This window comes from Mustela erminea, chromosome 1 (assembly GCF_009829155.1).
Source record: "Mustela erminea isolate mMusErm1 chromosome 1, mMusErm1.Pri, whole genome shotgun sequence".
NCBI classification, from domain to species: Eukaryota; Metazoa; Chordata; class Mammalia; order Carnivora; family Mustelidae; genus Mustela; species Mustela erminea.
Window position 1 is genome coordinate 100598585 of NC_045614.1, and position 19481 is coordinate 100618065.

General features: G+C 44.4%; 1 protein-coding gene and 1 pseudogene across 21 annotated transcripts in view; both read left to right on the forward strand.

Moving 5' to 3' along the window:
- Window positions 1-12888, forward strand: part of LOC116586096 — a 35845-nt pseudogene extending 22957 nt beyond the window's left edge.
- Window positions 1-19481, forward strand: part of KALRN (kalirin RhoGEF kinase) — a 659050-nt gene that overhangs the window by 122232 nt on the left and 517337 nt on the right. The gene's annotated exons all lie outside the window — the stretch shown is intronic.

Consider the following 19481-nt stretch of genomic DNA (forward strand, 5'->3'; position numbering starts at 1 on the left):
GATCTGAGCTGAGAGGGAGATTCTGCCCTTTCTGGTCTGGCCATTCTCCATAAGAGTTCATGTGTTGATTCGTAAAGCACTCCTGAGCTTCTCTTCAGGGATTTGTGTCTGAAGGGGATCTCCATTCCTGGAATTCACTGAAAGCTCTGCCTGACATGCCCTCTGCAACTCATCATGTTAATGGGAAGGGAGGGTTGGAAGCCAGCCGGGTGCCCTACCCCCAGCCATGTCAGGATGGCTATATTGATTGAGAGTCTGACGGAAGGTTACTGCAGTGGATGGGGAGTCGCTGATCGTGGAGGAATAAAGCTCTGGCCCTGAAGCCTGTCTTCTTAACTGGGCTCTCAGCCAGGGCTTCCTTGCCAACTCTCTACTCCTCCCAGTCCGTCATGCACACCCAACTAGATCTGGCTTCCCTGAACACCACTTAGTCAAACTCCGCAATTGCTTAGAAACCCTTAATGGGTCCTCTTGGCCTGGACTCAAGGCCCTATAAAGAATCAGGTGCACATCCACAAACAGTAGTCTTCCCAGCCTTATCACTGATCCAGCCCCTTCTCTGCAGCAAAGCCCGTTGTGTAGTCACATGTGTTCAGTTCACAGTCCCCAGAAAACACCAGGCTTATTTGTACCTTCAGGCCTTTTCCCAGCTTGTCCCCTGCCGTTTGTGCTCCACCTGCACATGTATCCTCCATCCTTCAGCATTTGACTTTCACCTTCCTTGCTAGGCGGTAGCTCACTTCTCTTGTGGGCACTAAGCCCCTTGAGGGGAGGAGCCCCTGTAGGCCCCAGCACAATGCTGAATGTGAGATGGGCACTCGTTGCTTCGTGGATGAACGAGGAGAGATGGATACTTGCAATAGTCAATGCTCTCTGGGCAACTTAGGATTATTTCCTTCTTGACTTGTTATCCATGCACCCATTTGAGTTTTTTATTTTTATTTATTTTTTAAGTTTAAATTCAATTAGCCAACATATAGTACATCATTAGTTTCAGTGTTCAATAATTCATCAGTTGTGTAGAACACCCAGCCATGCACAGATTTTAAAGTGAGGTTTGGAGATATTTAATGGGGTACGGGGAACAGAGGCAGATGCCTCAGGTTTCCAACAAAGTAGTCGAGAACAAGATTGAAACAGAGCAGGGGCTAAAGGCAAAAGCAAAAACAGAAAAGAAATTGGATTTAATACATCTTTAAGATGTAAGTGTAGGGGGTTGAATAAGTATCCTCTGAAAGTTCATGTCTACCTAGAACCTCAGAATATGACCTTATTTGGAAATCAGGTCTTTGCAGTGTCATTAGTTAAGGTCAGGTGGGGTCATGCTGTATCAGGGTTGGCTCTAAACCCAATAGACAACATCCTTCTAAGAGCAGAGGGCACAGAGAGAAGGCCATGGGAAGGTGGAGGCAGAGATGAGTGAGATAGCTACAAGCCTGGGAATGCCAGGAATTGTCAGGAGCTCCAGAAATGAAGAGGCAAGGCAGGATTCTTCCCTAGAGCCTTAGGTAGGAGCATGGCACTGCTGACACCTTGATTTTGGACTTCTGGCGAGAAATGTGAGAGAATATATTTCTGTTTTTTTGCCTTTTGTTTGTTTGTTTTCTTTTCTCTCTTTTGTTTTAAACCATCGAGTGTATGGTGATTTCTAGTGGCAGCCTGAGGAAATCAATAGAGTCCACTCATGGGCAGAACCATCCTTATGAGGTGTAGGAAGGAGAAATCATAGGAGGCAGGGTCTGTTGGTTGCTTCCATTTTTATGTAGGAGAAATCCCATTAAAATCATCAGGAATAGAGGAGGTGTTTGCTGGCAAGAGGGCTTGGGAGGATTTTATTATGGTAATCTTGTGAAAAAGCGGATGGGGTGTGGGAATGTTTTGATGCAAGGGAAGGAGAGGAGAGAAAGTGCTGAACTACTCAAGTTGCCTTTTGTAAGGAGTGCCATTTATGTGTATGAGACTGCCTTCTCTTTCTGGGCCCCCAGGCAGCTCTGGTCTCTGTCCTCAAAGCAGTGAGAACCCCATGAAGTAGAGGGTGGGACAAAAGACAGCTTTGCCCTTAGAGTACGTCATTAGATGCTACTTCCGTGGACCCGCTCTTCTTCCCGCTTGGTGTTAGAGGTGATGAGGTGCAAATGGGATGCCCTTGGGAAGCCTAGCCCATTTCCATCTGTTGTCACTGTTCTGTTTCAGCAAGTCTCTCCCCCTCGCAGAAACTTGCTCTTCTCCCTTTTGCAGAGGCATATAGGTTGATGTGTGCATGGAAGAACAACATTTTGTAAACCTTAAAATGCTGTATAATATTGTATCTTAGAATACAAGCACAGGAAGACCTTTGGGGTCTGGGATGTCTCATGACCTGTGTGAAAAATAATGCAGCTTTCGGTATGGGATGATACTGAAAGGTTCTGGATACAGATGGTTGTGATGGTTGTACAATAATGTACAAGTACTTAATGCCACTGAACTGGTTGTACACTTACAAATAGTTAAAATGCTAAATTTTATGTTATATATATTTTACCACACACACACAAAAATCACAAGCACCTCCCCACAAAAAACCAAAGTGATGCAAATACTGGACAGAGCTGACAACCAAGGAAATCTGACACTCTGGGTGTGATAGGGTAATTTTTGCATTTTGTGGTCAGTGCACATATTTACAGTCATTATGAGGAATTAGACCTGTTTACCAGGACTCAATTAACACAATGGATTATTCTTATTACTTTGGGGTGGCTCTCAAAATTCCCGTGGGAGTGGGTAAATTAGATCACAGTAATTGGAATTGGGATGAACTGTAAACTGTACTTAATCACATGGGATCTGGCTCTACCTCTGCACCAAGGTTATGCCCCCACCTCAGCACTATGCTTTCTTCTTTCTTCTTCCCTTTGGTACCCAATTCACTCTTTATCCCAGGAGGTCAGGGTGCAAGTGGGTTTATAGCTACAGCACTGCAACATGGGAGTCCCATGTGGCTTCAGTCGCTCGACTAAAAATGTCTCATGCCATCACAGACCTTGGTCCTCTGGCCCAGACTTTGCTCCTGGAAGCCAGAGCTGTTTGCACACCTCCCAGAACATCTCATTCTGCAGGACTGTGGGCTTCCACATCAAAGCCTTCTAGGATTACCTCCCAATTTTCTCCTCTTCCTAACTCTGAGCTGCTTCTGAGATCAAACCACAGGCATAAATACTGCCCGGTGGCCTCTTGGTTTCTGAAAAGTCCCCCATAGGCTGACGGCCCAGAGAATAACTCAGGAAGTGGCTGAGAGAAGGATGCCTTCTGGATTGAGAAGTTGTTTCATTTTAGCACCACATAAAATGTTTATATTTTCATGTTCAGATATTGAAACCTGTATTGTGGCTCCTCTAAGTTAGCTCTGAAAGTGATGCAGAACACTGTTTAATGTAGAAGTGGCCGTGATGCCAGATGATTCGGAGTCAGGCCCAGAGCCAGGCAGAGCTCTCGGAGGGGAACGGCTGCATGGGCTTCTGCCTTCACGGCAGGTGGCTGCTGTCCTGAGAGGGGGCTGGGGATAGGGAAAATCCATGCCTTCCTCGTGGGCTTCTTCTTGTTGAATTTTGCTCCACAGGTTGGAGGACAAGTGCCAGTCCTCCTAACTAGGCCTTAAAAGTCTGGGTGGCGTGGACTTTCGCTGGAGCCTGTGGAGATTATAAAACCAGAAGCTCACTGCCTTGCGTGGCAGGAGTAAGAGCCAGTGTGGAGGTGTAGGAGTTGGAAGGAACTTGGAAATCAGCCCCTTGTGGCCCTTCATTTTGAGATTCACAAAGAAAAAAAAGAGATGTCTCCCCTCTAAAAGGTAAGAGTTTCAATTCATCTGAACTCTGATGATTATAGTCTGTTTTAGCACCAGTGGCATATTTCCATAATGTATGTAAATCATATTTGAATTCTTATGAGTCTGTGCTCTAAGGCAAAAATCAAACACCCAGGCTCACTCCTGAGGTGGGGGTCCTTCAGAGCTGGTATAAAGCTGGAATCCTGTCTAGTGCCTGTGGAAGGGGCTGTTATTAGGGTGAGAGAGGATGGCGAAGATTGCCTGGAAACGAGAGAAGCACCAACTACGGTTTTGTCTTTTTCTCCTTAGCAAATGGACCCTCCTTCCTGCACCTGAAGACCTTGCTCACTGCAGGTTCTTCCAAAGAAGCAGCAGCTTGACTTCCAAATACCGTATTGGAAATGAGGGTGTCTGCAGGAGAGGAGGATGGCCGAGGGCATCTCGTGTGCCTGAAACAGTTCTTCATGAGTGAAAGGGGGGTGCAGGATGGAGATGACACCAGCACCCACTTCCAGCTCTCCAAGTCTCTACTTTCTGCTGCTCCTCCATCTGAAGCCACAGCATCCTGACCAGGACCATGCAGGGAACAATTGCAAGCCACCCACTGTCCCTTTAGCTCTATTTAAAACATGGCACAGATAAGATGACTTTTGAAGATGAGAAGGACAGAAAAATAAATGTATAAAAATAAAAGTACAAAAGTTCTGTGTTTTCCTGGCATGTTGGGATGAGTGCCTGAGAGTGGATGTAGGCCAGAAGGTTACATGGGCACACCAGCCCCAGCTCCAGAAGACATTCCTGACCAGCCTCTTCAGAGGGAGGACGTGCAAAGGCAGTGGAAGCATCCAGAGGAGTAAGCAGCTACTGCAGGACTTGCCCACTGATGGGTGGTTGATCACTCACACAGGGGGAAAGAACCGTGAATTCCTGGTAGTGACACTGGAATCATCTTTTGTGTTTCCAGATGCATTAAAAATAGAAAGGAACCACCATGCATGGAATATATGAAGTCTTACAGAGAAGAGTGGTAAAGTATTTTGTTCTGAAAGATCACCTTGCAAGCCATATAAAAGCATTCTGGAGAAACGGCCTCACCTCATGCGGCATTAGAACATGCATCATATAGCCTCAATCTGTACGTGACATTAAAGTATGTTCTTTGTTGGTGTTCTTTACAGGTGTTTTAAAGCTGAATGCACTCCAAAAAATAGATAGGAGAGAAGAATAGTTGCTAAGACACATAAAATGCTCTAGAATTGGAGTTGCATAAGAAGTAAAAAAAGAAACAATATAAGAATAGAAGAAGAAATGTATAAATATTACAATAGAACATTGAAGTATTTTAGGACCTTTACTCAGGGATCAAAAACATCAGATAAGTCTACAAAAGCCTCTGAGAGGCTGCAGAAAAAACAAGATAATATAGAGTAGTGATGTCCTTTTGGGCGTTTAAAACAAAACGCTTGAGTTATTCTTGAAAGTAATATTCAAAGATCTTAAAGGATTGTAAAGTGTAGTTTCACAGTTTAGAACGATAGACCGAGTTCTGGGCACCCTTACCTCTGTTCCGGACAGCGGTAGAGGTCTGGGTATATCCTGAGAAGATGTGGAGATGATTTCAGAGGATTTCTGGCTGAAGAAACATACTGATGCCTATCTTGAGCTCCGTCCCTTTAAAGTCAGAAGTGACCACCCTTGGGCTGGTCAGCCCTTTACCATGGACCTCACAGAGCTCAACTATAGGCTTGCTCTGGGCCAACTTCCAAGCTCTGTGCTCCTCCTCCTGAGCTCATCTGTATGTAGTCTTGCTCCTGGGCTACTCGACTGATTTTTTGAAGCCTAAGGAATTGCTTCCATCTTCGCATGACCAAGCCTGGGCCAAGCCACTATTTCTGCTGACTCATTTGCACTATCTACCTCTACTGGGGATGGTCATAGCTTTCATAGCTGACATACCATCCAGCTTGAACCCAGTCTCTTCTTTGGTCATTGTGAGTAGCAAGAAGCACTATCTTTTGGATTCACTGCAGGATTCACACACTTAAATGCGCAAAGTCAGGTTCTGTGGCTTTCGCTGCATCCAGATTGGACAGTGCCTGTAGCTGAGACATCCTTTACCTCTGTTTCCAACAAACTCAGCTGGCATTAAAAGCTCAGTGTGCTTCCTCCACCTTGTCCAGAGGAAAGTCAAATGAAAGACTTCATCAAGAACTGGAGAAGAAATGGAGAAGAACCACATAGTTGGTCACTGCTGCTGCGTGAATCTTGTGTTTAGAGCTCAGAGTTGGTGATATAAATGTAGCCAGCTCTGCTGCTGCTTTCCCTTCACATACCGTTAAACTGTACAGTATAGTTCAGCTTTCAGTGCTGGAATGGTGTTTCAAATGTAGACTCGAACAATGCTCAGAGGCTTGGTTCTAACATAGAGCTGGAATTCTATCCTGAAATGCATCCTGCCACATGGGGAAGGAACCCAGTCTTCTCTGTCTCTTGCTTTAAACTCTTTTCTCTTCCAGAGGCTGGAGTCTTGACATATGTGTCTGCATCTTGAAATATGTGCCTTGAATAAGATCACTAACCTGTAGAAAACTTGTATTACTTTGAACAAATTCTCAGTTTATAGAAACCTATGGAAATAGCAAAAGTGAGCATGAGAAGAGGCAGTAACTTTAGCAGTCATAAACTAAGTGGATAACCTGAAAAATAAAGTATATGCCCAAAACTGTATTTAATTAGTTTGGCCTTTTTTTTCCCCCCATCCTTTTCCGCTTTTACATTTCTTTTCTAAAACTAAGTGCTCTTTCATGATCTACTTAATATTGTGAAAGATGCCAGTCTGGAAATTAGGATGGCATTTCTTGAAACAAGTGGCAACATGGCGAGGTAGAAACAGCTTGGGGTCTAGTTCTGTCCTTGCTGCTAACCCTGGGTAGCCTTGGCCTTGCTGCTAACCCTGAGCACCTCTCTGGGCCTCTCTTTTTGTATCTATAAAGTCATGGGTCTCTCGGGAGTACCTTCTGGCTCTAAAATCCGCCCCCTCTGTACTGTTGATGCTTTCCTGTGTTTAGAAGTTTCTCGGTTTCTTATGAACTGTCATAAGAGCTAGAGTTCAGGAGGAGTGGAAACTTGTGCTTCCGTTTGTGTCAATGTTCAGCACTTTTAAATGCTAATGTAGGTAGTTAATTTGTCATCTTGCTTGAATATTATTATACTTTAAAAATACCATATGCTAAAATATAATCTTTAGAAAAACAAATTTGTAATGGGAAATAAATAATTGTTACCGCTTATCTCAAACCCTGCAGGGCCCCTCAGTCATCACCTACAGCATGGTTCTCAGACCTAGCTATGTATTAGTATCTCCCACGGAGCTTTTAAAGATACTGGTGCCTGCCCTCTTACCTCAGAATCTCTGATCTGATTGGTCTGGTGTGGGGCCCAATACCAGTATTTTAAGAGTCAAGTCAAGTCAAGAACCAGTGGCCTACAAAATAATTTCAATTTCTGGGACTGATGTCTAAGATCTCACAGGGGTGACTCATACCTACTTGGCCTCCACACTGACTGACCACCTGTAGGCCCTTCTGCATGCCATCATGTTCACAGTGTTGTTTCACATTTCCATACATTTGCACCTGCTGTGATGGCCTGGAATGCCATCACCCTAAGGGGCCTGCCTGTTCTTTACTACAGGTTTCTTTATTAACATAGTTCCTATAATACTTTGTAATGACCTGCTTTGTAGTTGTCTTCCTAGATTGTAAATATTTTATCCATAATCGTATGCATTTGTATTCATAAATCTGATCATCTCTCTCTCATGTTTAAAACTCCTGAGTGCCTTTCCATTGTTCTAGGAATAGCATCCACACCTTTTACCTTGCCTGTAAGGCCCTGTGTAATCTGAGCCTCCCTCTTTCTCAGACCTCTTCTCTGAAACACTTCCCATTTGTTCACTCCACTCCAGCCTTACCAGTGCTCTGTTCCTAAAACATGTGGAGCTTGTTCTTATCTCAGGGCTTTTACAATGTGATTCCTTCTACCTGGGGCATCTCTCATCCTCTCATTTGACCCCTTCCCCAAATTCAGGCTTTAGCTCAAATGTCACTTCCTTAAAGTGGACTTTCCTGACCACCATAGCTCAAGTAGTACACCGCCATCCCCTCATCACTCTCTATCCTACCGTTTTTATGTTCTTTTGGGACTTACAGTATTTGAAGTGATAGTTTTATTTTGTACACATGAGTATTGAAAAACTTCCATTACTGGAATGTAAGTACTATGAAGATAGGAACTTCTCCCTCCAGTAGGGGCTCGATAAATATTGAACGGATGAATGTTATTTATCTCTTCTATAAGATAATGCTATGCCTGGCATAGTGACTGGAAAGAAGGTGTTCAATAAGTGTTTGGTGAATAAATGTTTACATGTCATAGACATTTCTCCTTAACAGTACGACCGAAGCTCTCTACATAACTATAATAAAAATTAGGCTGACATGCCTTTGCATTCTTATTAATGTCCAGTTTAAAAAAAAAACACACACACAGAAAAAGATGTATCTTTCTTTTTATAAGAAAATTAGATTCTTTCCGTAACTTCAAAATGTTCATTTCTAGTACCCACACCAATGAGCCTCTCCAGCAAATAACAAAGCAAGTAACAGAGGAAAAGAGATTGCTCTGGGAGACAATTTTGCCTAGAAGCCCCAAATTTAAACTGAGACTGCTGCTCTGAACTAAGATGAGAGGAAAACTTTTTTTTTTTTTTAATGAACATTCAAATCAGGGGCTTTTCAAATAGGTGACTGGACAAGTGAAGGTGGAGAATGGGCAATAATGAGAGAGGAGCCACAAGGCTCTGCATGCTGAGTCTGGGCCCAGAGCCCCCTTAGCCCTTTACCTGCAATTTACTGCTGACCTCTGGGTCCCTTGTGAAATCACTGAGGAGGAGATTCTGGTGGCTGATGGTGATGGTGGGAATTGTAATCTCTTTTCTCCAGTTGGGCTCTTCCCCTGGCATACCTAGGGATACAAAATACCTGGGCAGGTTGTCAGAAACTTTAGGGGAAAGTTTGGAGCCACACAACCATGCCCAACTCCCTAGAAAACACAAGTCAAGTACAGTCTGAGGAGAAAGGAATGGCATGTCTGTTTTCCCATGGATAAAATGAGGGGTTGGGCTAGAGGGTCTTTAGTTCTTCTTCTGTTTCCAGCCCACTCAGTCTGCAAGAATATGTAAGCATTTTGTTATTGAAGTGATCAATATCCAAACTGTAGGCAAAGGGTAATCTAGTTAGCCTTTTCGTCTTGTGGTTCTTTCAGCACACATGGCAGTATCTGCTCTGTAAAATGCCAGGATGCTCCTTGGTCTGCAGAATGCCATGTGGCAAATTGAGGTGATACATTTCCATTGCAGTGAGGTCTGGTTGCGTTGCTGCAGAATCTCTTTGTCCTGTATAGTAGCCACTACCCACATATGGCTATTAAAGTTAAATTTCATTAAAATTAAAATAACATAAAAAATTCAGCTTCTCCATTGCATTAGCTATGTTTCAAGTGATCAGTAGCCCCATGTAACTAGCGAGTGAGGTCTGTCTTGAACAGAGCAAATATGTTCATTTCCCATCAGCATAGAAGGTTCTCTTGGACAGTGCTGGTTTACAGGGCACTCCTGCTATGGATGAGGGAAGTCTGGTGAGAGAGCTACTAGGGCTCTACCCATCTGCAAGTCTGACTGATTCTATGGCTTTGTCTTGGGAAGGTCATATTCTGCTCTTCCTCTGCTGAAAGTCTTTTGGTCTCCAAAAGTCCTGAGTCTTGTGGAGAGGGACAGAACAACTGCAGGAGTTCCTGTCTGCCAGATTAAGAGATGATGAGATGCTACTGGAATGCCCTTTAAAAACCTGAAGACTTATACATGAGTATAGGGCATGGTGATTGTGAAGTGAAAGTATTAGACACAAAGGCTGCTTGGTCCTGACTTCTCCTTGACTTCCGTCCCTCCAAACCAATCAAAGTGAAGTTGGATTTGAAGCAGTATGTTTTGGTTGCCATTGGCAACTGATTCCTTACCTGGTCCAAAGTCTGGGAACCTCGGTTAGACAATGTGGGAGAGTTCAGGGAAGAGCATGGAGAGTTGATTTCTGCTAGGAAGAGATGTGTTTGCGCCGGCTTTAAGGAAGCCCCCAGCTAGTGGTGACCTCCCTTTATGAGAGGTCATGAGGTGGGCTTGTATGAGGGCCTCAGCCAGGTTCAAAAACTAGGGGAAGCTCCCTACCTAGGGAGCTTAGTGGTGCTACCTTCTTTCCCAGGCAAAGAGGGAGCTCACAGAGAAGATGACTCTTTGTCTACCCTCTCTGCATGTCTCCTGGTTGGGAGACTTCCTCTACTTCCTCTCATGTCTTTTCTTCTTGGTTTTAACTCATGGCATTGTGTCATGACAACGTAGTATGTTAAATGTTGTATAAAAGGCGTTACTTTTGAGGAATGTGGTGACTACATTCACATGCCCTCTGTTTAGGCTAGGTTTCAGTGGGCCTTTGATGGAAGAGGGCTTTGGGAAGGATTTGGAAGGTAACTTCATCTGTTGCCATTGTGAACACTACCTCTAAGCACATGACACTGTGCTGGAGCTATAGGAAACCCGTGATAAAGGCACAGACTTCCAAACAAAGGCTGGTGTATTTAGAATACATGCTAAGAGAGTATAGCTCTACATGTTGACTCTTGGGTGTGAAGTCATAGCCTTTGAGCTACATGGGCCTTGATTCAAATTTTATGTACTGACTGTGTTATCTTTGGACTCTATTAGCCTCCATTTACTTACATGTGAAATGGAAGTAATAATGCCTTACTCAGAGATGTTGTAGGAATGAATCATGTATAAAGGATCAAGCAGAAGGCTTGACACATTGAGTCACTTAACCAATTATTTCCATTCCCTTTGTGAGGGGTCGGAACTATGATTTGGATGGGACCAATGGAACAACTATGGGGACTGGGAATTCACTACACTTTATAAATGACAGGGTGGGGATAGTGGTCGGTTTGGCTTGCTGGTCCTCCCTGTAGGATGAGTTATGAAGGAGCCTGTTTCTCTTTAATTCTGAGTCAGTGGTTGATGTTTTAGCAGCTATAACGTCTCCCCAGCTGTGGGCTATAGTTAGATAGGGGTTGATACTTGTTGACAATCTACAACTACTCCTGCAGTGAAATTCCAGAGATTGATAGAGTGGTAGCTTGTGTACTTTTGGAGGAGGGGAGGAGGATCTCCAGGGCTCCCTGGTGCCTCACGTTCAGTGAAATGCTGCTTCATTCAGTGGTATTGATTGATTGATCTCTGATGGAAATCTTGTCCTGTTCAGTTTCTCTTTTTACTATAGAATATGAATGTATATTTGTAGAAAGAAAGGGAAGGAGTTATTACCAACAGTGGGCTGACTTTCCTGTCAATAGGGGAGCAGGTAGGGGAAGAGGTGGGGATGATTCTCTCTGGGACTCCCAGTTAGCCTGATGGGATGTGGGACTGGCGTCTTGCTGGAGTGGCACTAGGGAAATGAAGACTAGAGAGCTCTTTCCACTGAAGAAATGGGAGAAGGAGGTAAGAAGAGTCCCAGTGTGGGATCGGTGTTCTACTCAGAACACATTTGCCTCTACTCAGAGGCAAATGCCCATTGTTGGGTATAAAGTGTGGGGCTAGGAGTAGGATTGGCTTGGGTGAAACTCGACCATGAGCATATCTACATTCCCATCTCAGAAAATGCCTTGGCAAAGCCTTAATTAAATACCTGATTGCTGTGAAGATGTGCTTGGGATGGGCAGTAAGAAAAAAGAAACAAATGACACAGAGACCTAGTTCATCACTAAGTCTCTTTTTACCACATCCAACTTCAAGATGCCTTTATACCAAAGAAACTTTGCCTCCTCCCTGGCTTCCCACAAACTTTTCTGAAGAGATCTGTCTTCTCTGAGTATGATGGAAGGAGTTGAACCATGGGAAGGAATTTTAATGCTAGTCAGCATCCACTGCATGCCAGGGACAATACTACGCACTTAATTATGTCTTTTTACCTCTCATATCATCCCTATGACCTAGCATGTAAAATCCCAGTTTTACAGATTAAGAAACAGGCTCAGAGATGTGAAGTATCCTTTCCAGGGTGAATAAATGCCAGTACCAGGATTAAGATTCTAGGTCTTTTGCCCCAGATCATGGAGCACCCCTAAATATCAACTTAAGGAATTCGGAATTCTTTTAGAAGGCAACAGGAATTTGACTGTGACCAACAGCTTGATATATGAGAGAAGAAGACAATTTCCTCTCGAGCACATGAAGAGAAATTATATGTCAATAAAAGAAGTCTCTAAACCTTTCACATTTTTATGAGCCCTTGTGAAACCTTTGGGCTTGGTTCCTCTTTATGCAGTCAAAGCTGTGTATGCTATATCTGGCTCCAGTCTGGGGTTTCTTGAAGCCTGCAGGGTTTTAGGCCATGAGCCACATCAGTTGCCTTGTCTGAAATATACTTGACAGTCTTTCTCAGGTTGCACATTCTTTTTGCCACCCCTGCTTTCAGAGGTGATGGATTTGTACCTTGGAGTAATCCTCTGTAAGGTGATTTGGGAAATTGGACCCCAAAGCACCTTTTTGCATGTTGCCCATTTATTCACCCTTCTGCCCACCATGGGCACATGCTGTGGTGCCTAGCTCAACTATGTATTTCACATTTTGCTTTGTGTTGCTACTGTTTGGGGGTTTCGGTTATTGATATCTGTAATGAGTTCACTGAGGGAAGAGTCCTTAGCTTATACATTTATGAATACCCTATGTTGGCCAGCGCAGTGCGGGACTTGGAGGGTAGATGGCATAAATATACACAGAATGAAAGTGATTATCGGGAAGAAGCTTCTAAGAGCAGTCCCACATGGGGGTTGCTTAGAACCAAAGGAGATTTCTCACTGGTTAGTGGCTGGTTATTGCCGATAGGGGCAAGTGAGGAAAGTGTTCCCAGAGGCAAAGGGAAGATGTATCAGTTATCTTTTGCTGTGTAAAAAAAACCCAGACCTTCGGGCTGAAAACAACTGTTTATTTAATTACGGTTCTATGCATCAGTCATTGGGGTTGGAACCAAATGGGTGGTTCTTCTTCTGGTCTCATGTGGGATCACTCATGTAGCTATAGTCATTTGACAGCTTGGTTGGGGCTGGATAGTTAAGGTGGATCCACTAGCATGTCTGGCATTTGGTGCTGGTTATCAGTTGGGTACCTCTCTCTGTTCATCTTGTGGTGTCTCTTCCACCAGAAGACCAGACTAAGTTTCCTTACTTGATGATAAATATGTTCCAGGAGAATAGAAGCCAAATCTGGAAGACCTTTAGAAGGTGAGGCCTGGAAGTCCCATAGCATCTCTTCTGCTGTATTCTTTTAGTTTAGGAAAGTCTCATACTAACACCGATTCAGTGGGCAGGAAGGTTAACTCCACCACTTGATGGAAGGAGACGCAAAATCACATCACATAAATGAATGGGGGGCTTGGTGGGGCCAGAATTGGTAAACAGCCTATCATAGGAGGACTTCTGTTTTTCTACCCCTCTCTTAAGTTTGAACTGCATGTTCCCTGAGGAATTCCTGCCTGCAGAGAGGAAATTAAAGTTTGGATTCTCAGGCAGATGGTTTAATAACTGCAAGCAGTTGCCATCAGGATTCCTGAATATAGTCATCTTTCTGGGGAATCTAGGATATGTTCTGATGGATGTCCTAAGCATCCTCCCCACAAAAACTTGCATTATTTCCATACGTTTTTAGACATTCAGTAAAGAAGGCAGCTTGGTGGAGTGGAAGAGCTTAGGTTTGGGAGTTGGGCAGACCTGGGTTCAGCCAGTCCAGCTTTAGTAGTGACTGGCCAATGGTTTTGAGTGGGTTACTTAACTTTTCTGAAGCTTAGTTTCCTCATCCATAATTTGAGTATATCTATTTTGTATGTTTGATGTGAGGTGTCATTCATTCAACGATGGGGGATGATGCTCCAGGAATAAGAATCTATTCCAAGGAGAGAATGAGCTCAAGTTCCTCATTCAGAGCTCCTGAATCAACCCAGTCTCACTCCCACACCCCTGTCCTTACCTTGGCATGCTGGCCAAAAGGTCACACATTTCTCCCAGTCTTCCTATTTTATTCTGTCATGATTGTTGTGAGCAGAGGTCAGAATGGGTCCACCTAGCTAATCCTAGTCCCTTGCAGAAAGGCCAGAGGAGGAAGTTTAAGAAAAATAGCCAGAAAGTCTATTTTATAGAATAAGAAATTCTGCTTGAGTACTAAATGAACCAACCAGAAATGATGCACTGAGAAGCATATCTCTGCTTAGGGCAATAGTATGGGATTTGGGTGCAGAGGACTGGGACCCTGGGCCTTCTAGATCTGAGGTCTTGAGCAAGCTTTTTGCCCTAATTATCTGGATGGTGGGAATCAGAAGTTTGTTTTGCAAGTTTGTTTGGAACAGGAGGAAAAAAATTGCCAAGAGCCTAGCAGAGTTCCTTGAGTATAGCATGTGCACAGTAAGTGATAGCTTTGCAATAATTCTCAACCCTGGCAACACTTGTGTATTGCTGCTCCTGAGTTCTGGGCTTGTGCTGTCCCCATGGTGTGGCAGAGTAAGACTATTCCATGCTTTGAAAGACCTACCTCCTGGGATGTGACAACTGTGTTTCAGAAAAGTTGTGTGTCATGTGAATTTCAGAAGTTGAATCCTATTTTCTTATTGACAAATCTGATCATTGGTCTCAGTGACAGTTTGTTGAAAAGCAGATGTAATGGGAATGAGCAGAGCTGCCACAATCATCTTCCACCCCTGCCATCATTCTAGCCAGGAAGTTTGGCTTCAGGAGATTAAATAAGTGACTCATCCAAGGTCATACAACTAGTAAGTGACGTACTTGGGGAATAAGGCTATCTTATCCATATGGGGAATGGGAGGGAGGAAAGATGCATAGCAATTTGATTGGAAGGAAATGTGTAAAAACATTATACTGTTAATTCATGAGGAATGGGATTGAGATACTAGGTCATTTTATTTCCTATGTCTACTGTATTTGTCAAATTTTTTGTGATGAACATGCATTGCTTTTATAATGACCAAAATACATTTGATAAAGAATAAAAAGTAAATTTAGAAAGAGAAAATTTGGGAGAACAGAGCTGAAGTGGTGGCCTGTGTTTAGATTGCAGACATGGGTATGTCAGACTGAGGGGAATGTATTGGACAAAGAACCCACAGAATTGGGAGTAGATGCTCACCTTCTCCTAGGATTTTAGGATGGAACTATTTTGTGGAGGTGGTACTTATGGTGATTTGAAGTTCTGGGGGGATAAGGGACAGGTAGGAGTTAATGAACCATTGCACCAAAGCTTCCTCTACTTCATTTGACTTTGCCTTGGCTTCCCGGCTCGGTAATTGGGGGAAAAGGGCAATAGGAAAGATGGGGTCATGGTTCACTATTGTTTTGAGTGACATGTCTCAGTGCCAACTGAAGACACCAGGGAAAGGCCTCAGACATCCTCAGCCAGGCAGAGATAAAGGCTCTCTAGAAACTTCAGAAGAATATATATAAATCTTATTCATTATTGATTATGTGAAGTACAAAATACCCACCATTCATTATTGCCACAGGGTTCCCAATGTTCCGGCAGACTTACTATAGCAGTCAGGTGAGAACTCTTAAAGAGAACAATATTCTTCTATTTTAGGTTAAGGCTTACTTGCTAGTCAGTTGCTGCCAGTCTTCCCTTAGGTTTGGGTTGTTTCTCCTGGACCCGTCTACCAGAAACTTCCCCATCAGACTCCTTTCGTGGAGCCAGGTGGGTTCCTCCTAAGCCCTCAGGGTGTGAGGCCATTGGGCAAAGTGTGCAGAAGTCTGGAATCACAGCTGTCTCTTTGCAGAAGGGTGCACACAGAAGATTACCCTCAGGACCTCTTGTGTATGGCTCGGTACCAGGTCTCTGCCAGTTCCCCTCACCCCGCAGAGTAGGCCTGACCTGACCAGACTCCCAGTGAGTGGAGCATATCCAGAAGAGAGCTTCCCCCACAAGAGAGAGGAAGGGGGTAACCTGTAGGCATGCTGGAGGTTGCCGGTGAGTGTGCACTGGGTGTAGAGTCCTGGGTGTTAATGCAGGATGTTGTTGCTGAGGTCTGTTCCAGACCTCAGGCTCTTGGCTTTTGCTCCTGATCATATAAAGAAGGGGTAGAGTAAACCACACTGGGAAACCCCATCTCACCTGATAACAGGGAGCTTTGTGGTCTGGAGAATGGAGGCCTGTACCTTTCTTAGGCATTCTCTGCCTCTAGTCATCCTTGCTGGCTCCTGCCTCAGACAAGAAGGGAAGAGATAGACCCTACCTTAAATATGTTCTTGAGTGACAATAACTGTAGATGTTGGATGCACCTGTTTGAGGACTGTGTCAGCATCGAGCTGTCATCTTTTCTACTTAGCCCTTACCAGGTGTCTTGAAAGAGAGGTGCAAACCCTGCTATTCTCCTCACAGGGGTAGGTATAGAAAGACAAATAGTGGAATTTTGCATCAGAGAGTGGGGAGGGATAGGAAGGCTACATGGGTGGGAGCGAGAGTTGGACACTGGCCCAGGAGGAATCTGTGTGCATGACCTCAGCTGAAGGTAGAAGGGTTTGTGGCCAAGGACTCACCCACAGGCCTGGAGTTTCCCTCATTGGTCAGAGAAACTCTTCCTTTCTTGATTTAAACTCTTATTATCCTTGACAGGGAAGATGTTTGGAGGATGGCTCAGGTCCTGTGAGCTTGTCACCATCTTCAGAATTGAGAAAACAGTGACAGAATTTAATTCATAGAAAGTCCCCCCCCCTTTTTTTGCCTGGTCAGTCTCTGTGGACACCTGGTATTGTCCTCCCAAAAGAAGAGGGCAGCTGGTAAAACCAATGCCCTATGGCCCTGGGCCACTTGAACTTCTATTGTCTTAAAGAATAATGTGGCAGGTGAGGGGGGCTCTGCAGTGGACAGACACAGCTCAGCTTGTGTGTGGCCAGAGGAGGCTTAGTTCTCGGCTTCCATGTGCCCTGTGCTGTGTGTGGTAATGCCCATGGAATAATGACATTCCACGTTCTCTGTCCTTTAGATGCTTACAGAATATTAGCAATGTAAGACACACACGCCTGAGGCACTAAGTGCCCGGCACAGTGTGCACAGCTATGTGTCCAGGACTACCTTGGAAGTGGCCACCCTGCTAATGTCTTTATGTCAAGCTCTCTTCTCTAGCTTTTTGCTCTGGGACCCTATGAATATCCTGTTTGACATGTCTAAAATTAAACTGAGCTTTTTCTCCCAAGGTCCATTGCCTTCCTTCCTTCAGACTTAACACCTTGGGTTTCTTCATGATTTTCTCTCTCCCATGGCTGCCTCATCTTAGTCTTCAGATACAGTAACCATTTATAACCTCTGCCTGCATCCCTTCCTTTTTCCTCATCCTCACTTTTTACCTTATGCCTTGGTGCCTCAGAAGCCTTCTGGCCAGAATTTCTGGTCCTGCTTTGCTCCTGTCTAGCTCGCTTGGATCCATCTCCTAAAACAGACAATATCTGTAGTTGCTCTCTACCTCCGAGAGTCGTGACAGCCCAGGGTTGTATCAGGATTGCCTGGGAGAAGATCGGGTAGGATAATTGGGGCTACCAGGGAATACATCCTAGGGAGCCCCCTAAAAGTATTTGGTGAAGTGGTCATTTTTATTACCTGGGATTCTACATATAGATTATCCACATTGTGATATATTTATGGTGACTTACAGAATCCAGGGCTGGGGGGCACCTGGGTGGCTCAGTGGGTTAAGCCTCTGCCTTCAGCTCAGGTCATGGTCTCAGGGTCCTGGGATCGAGCCTCGCATCGGGCTCTCTGCTGAGCAGGGAGCCTGCTTCCTCCTCTCTCTCTCTCTGCCTGCCTCTCTGCTTACTTGTGATCTCTGTCTGTCAAAAAAATAAATAAAATCTTAAAAAAAAAATTAAGTTAAAAAGAATCCGGGGCTGGTTTCTCTCTGCCACTCAACGGGTGGTCATGTCACTTATCCTAACCATCTGACTGGTGTGTGCTTAGGATATTGACTCTTTAGGATATTAGCTGGAACCAAATACCCCCAAGAAGGTAAAGCAGCTGCTGATGCCAAAAGTCAAGGCATTCACTGTCAAGCCAAAGATGTCTCAGCTTCAACCCAGTTCAACCATCAACTGTATTACCTTGTGTACAAGTTACTTTCCCAGTCTGGCTCAGTTTTCCCAGATGAAAAACGAAGTCCAATTCTGGATTAACCATACTATAGCTCTCCTCTGTTTTCAAGGGAATTTGGGACATGACTGTATTTTCTGACCTTATGTCAGTCTCTTCTTGCCTCATGTCAAAATGACACCCTCAGACTGTGGCAAAACGACTTACAGAGTGTTGCTATAAGGAGGGACTTTGCAGATCACCTGATTCAGACTCCTACCTGATGGGCATCCATAATATCCAGAAAGCAAAGGAGACAACAGACTGATTTTCTGTCAGACTCCTGGGACAGAGAGGCCCACTGGGTCCCAAGGGCCCAGAGCATTTAGTAAATGTCCCTTGACCACCCATGAGAAGAGATGGAGGTGATTTCTCTGGTTAGAGGTACAGAATGCCCAGGTGGGCAGTACTGCTGGGGCAGATACACTAGCTGGCTTTCTTTTTCTCTCTTCTTTCCTTTCCAGGGGACTTGGGAGTCTGGGCCCCTGCTCCGGTATAGATGCAGACCTCCCCAGGCGAAGGCTGATTACCTCCTGTGTGCTCAGGGCAAGGCTATTGCTTTGCAAATGTGGCCCAAGGCAGAGCCCTCTGTTGCTTCCCTGAAGAATTTTACACCCATTTTAAACACTTCCTGGTAACCTTGACTACAACCTGTAGTCTAGTAAAAATATCAGAAGAGGCAGTTAGTTGGGGGCAAAATTAGGGAGGTAAGGGTCCCAAATGAGTCAGAAGCTTGGAGGGGGTCATAAGGAATCAGAAGAAAATTATGAAGTGCTGGTGAGGAGTGGGTTTGAAGCATGTTGGAGTTAATTTATTTTAGGAGCCCAGAAGTTTCTTCTTATCCTCTGCAGTTTTCCCAAAGTTTTCTAACCCTTGTGTCTTAGAGAGCTGTCCTAATCTATTCAGTGCATTGCTATGTAACAGGTGCACTTTTCCACTTGGATCCTACTTGATCCAAGCCAGCGTTTTCCTGAAGTGAGCTGTGGACCATTTGCATCAGCACCACCAGGGGTGCGGGGGTTTTTCCAAAAGATCTGGGCTCCACCCAAATGTGTAAGTCCAAGTAGTGGCATCCCAGTGTTTGCCTGAGATAAAAGAATAGCACAGTTTTTATATCTCTCTTGGGCCCACAGTATGCCTCTTTATTAAAAGGGTGTTGTTTAAACAACACTAAGCAAGCAGTAAAAGAAAGATAACTTTTTTCAGACCAAACATTTTAAAGAAACAAATGCCCAGGATGCACAGCTGTGTCTTCCTCATTAAGCCTAGCTTCCCCCTCCTCTGTTTTTCCCTAAGCATAATCATACACCCCAACATTGATCTGTACCATGGTGCATTTGAGCCCAGAGTGACTGGTGTAGGGGAGCGTGTTTGGCCTTACTTGGTTTCACA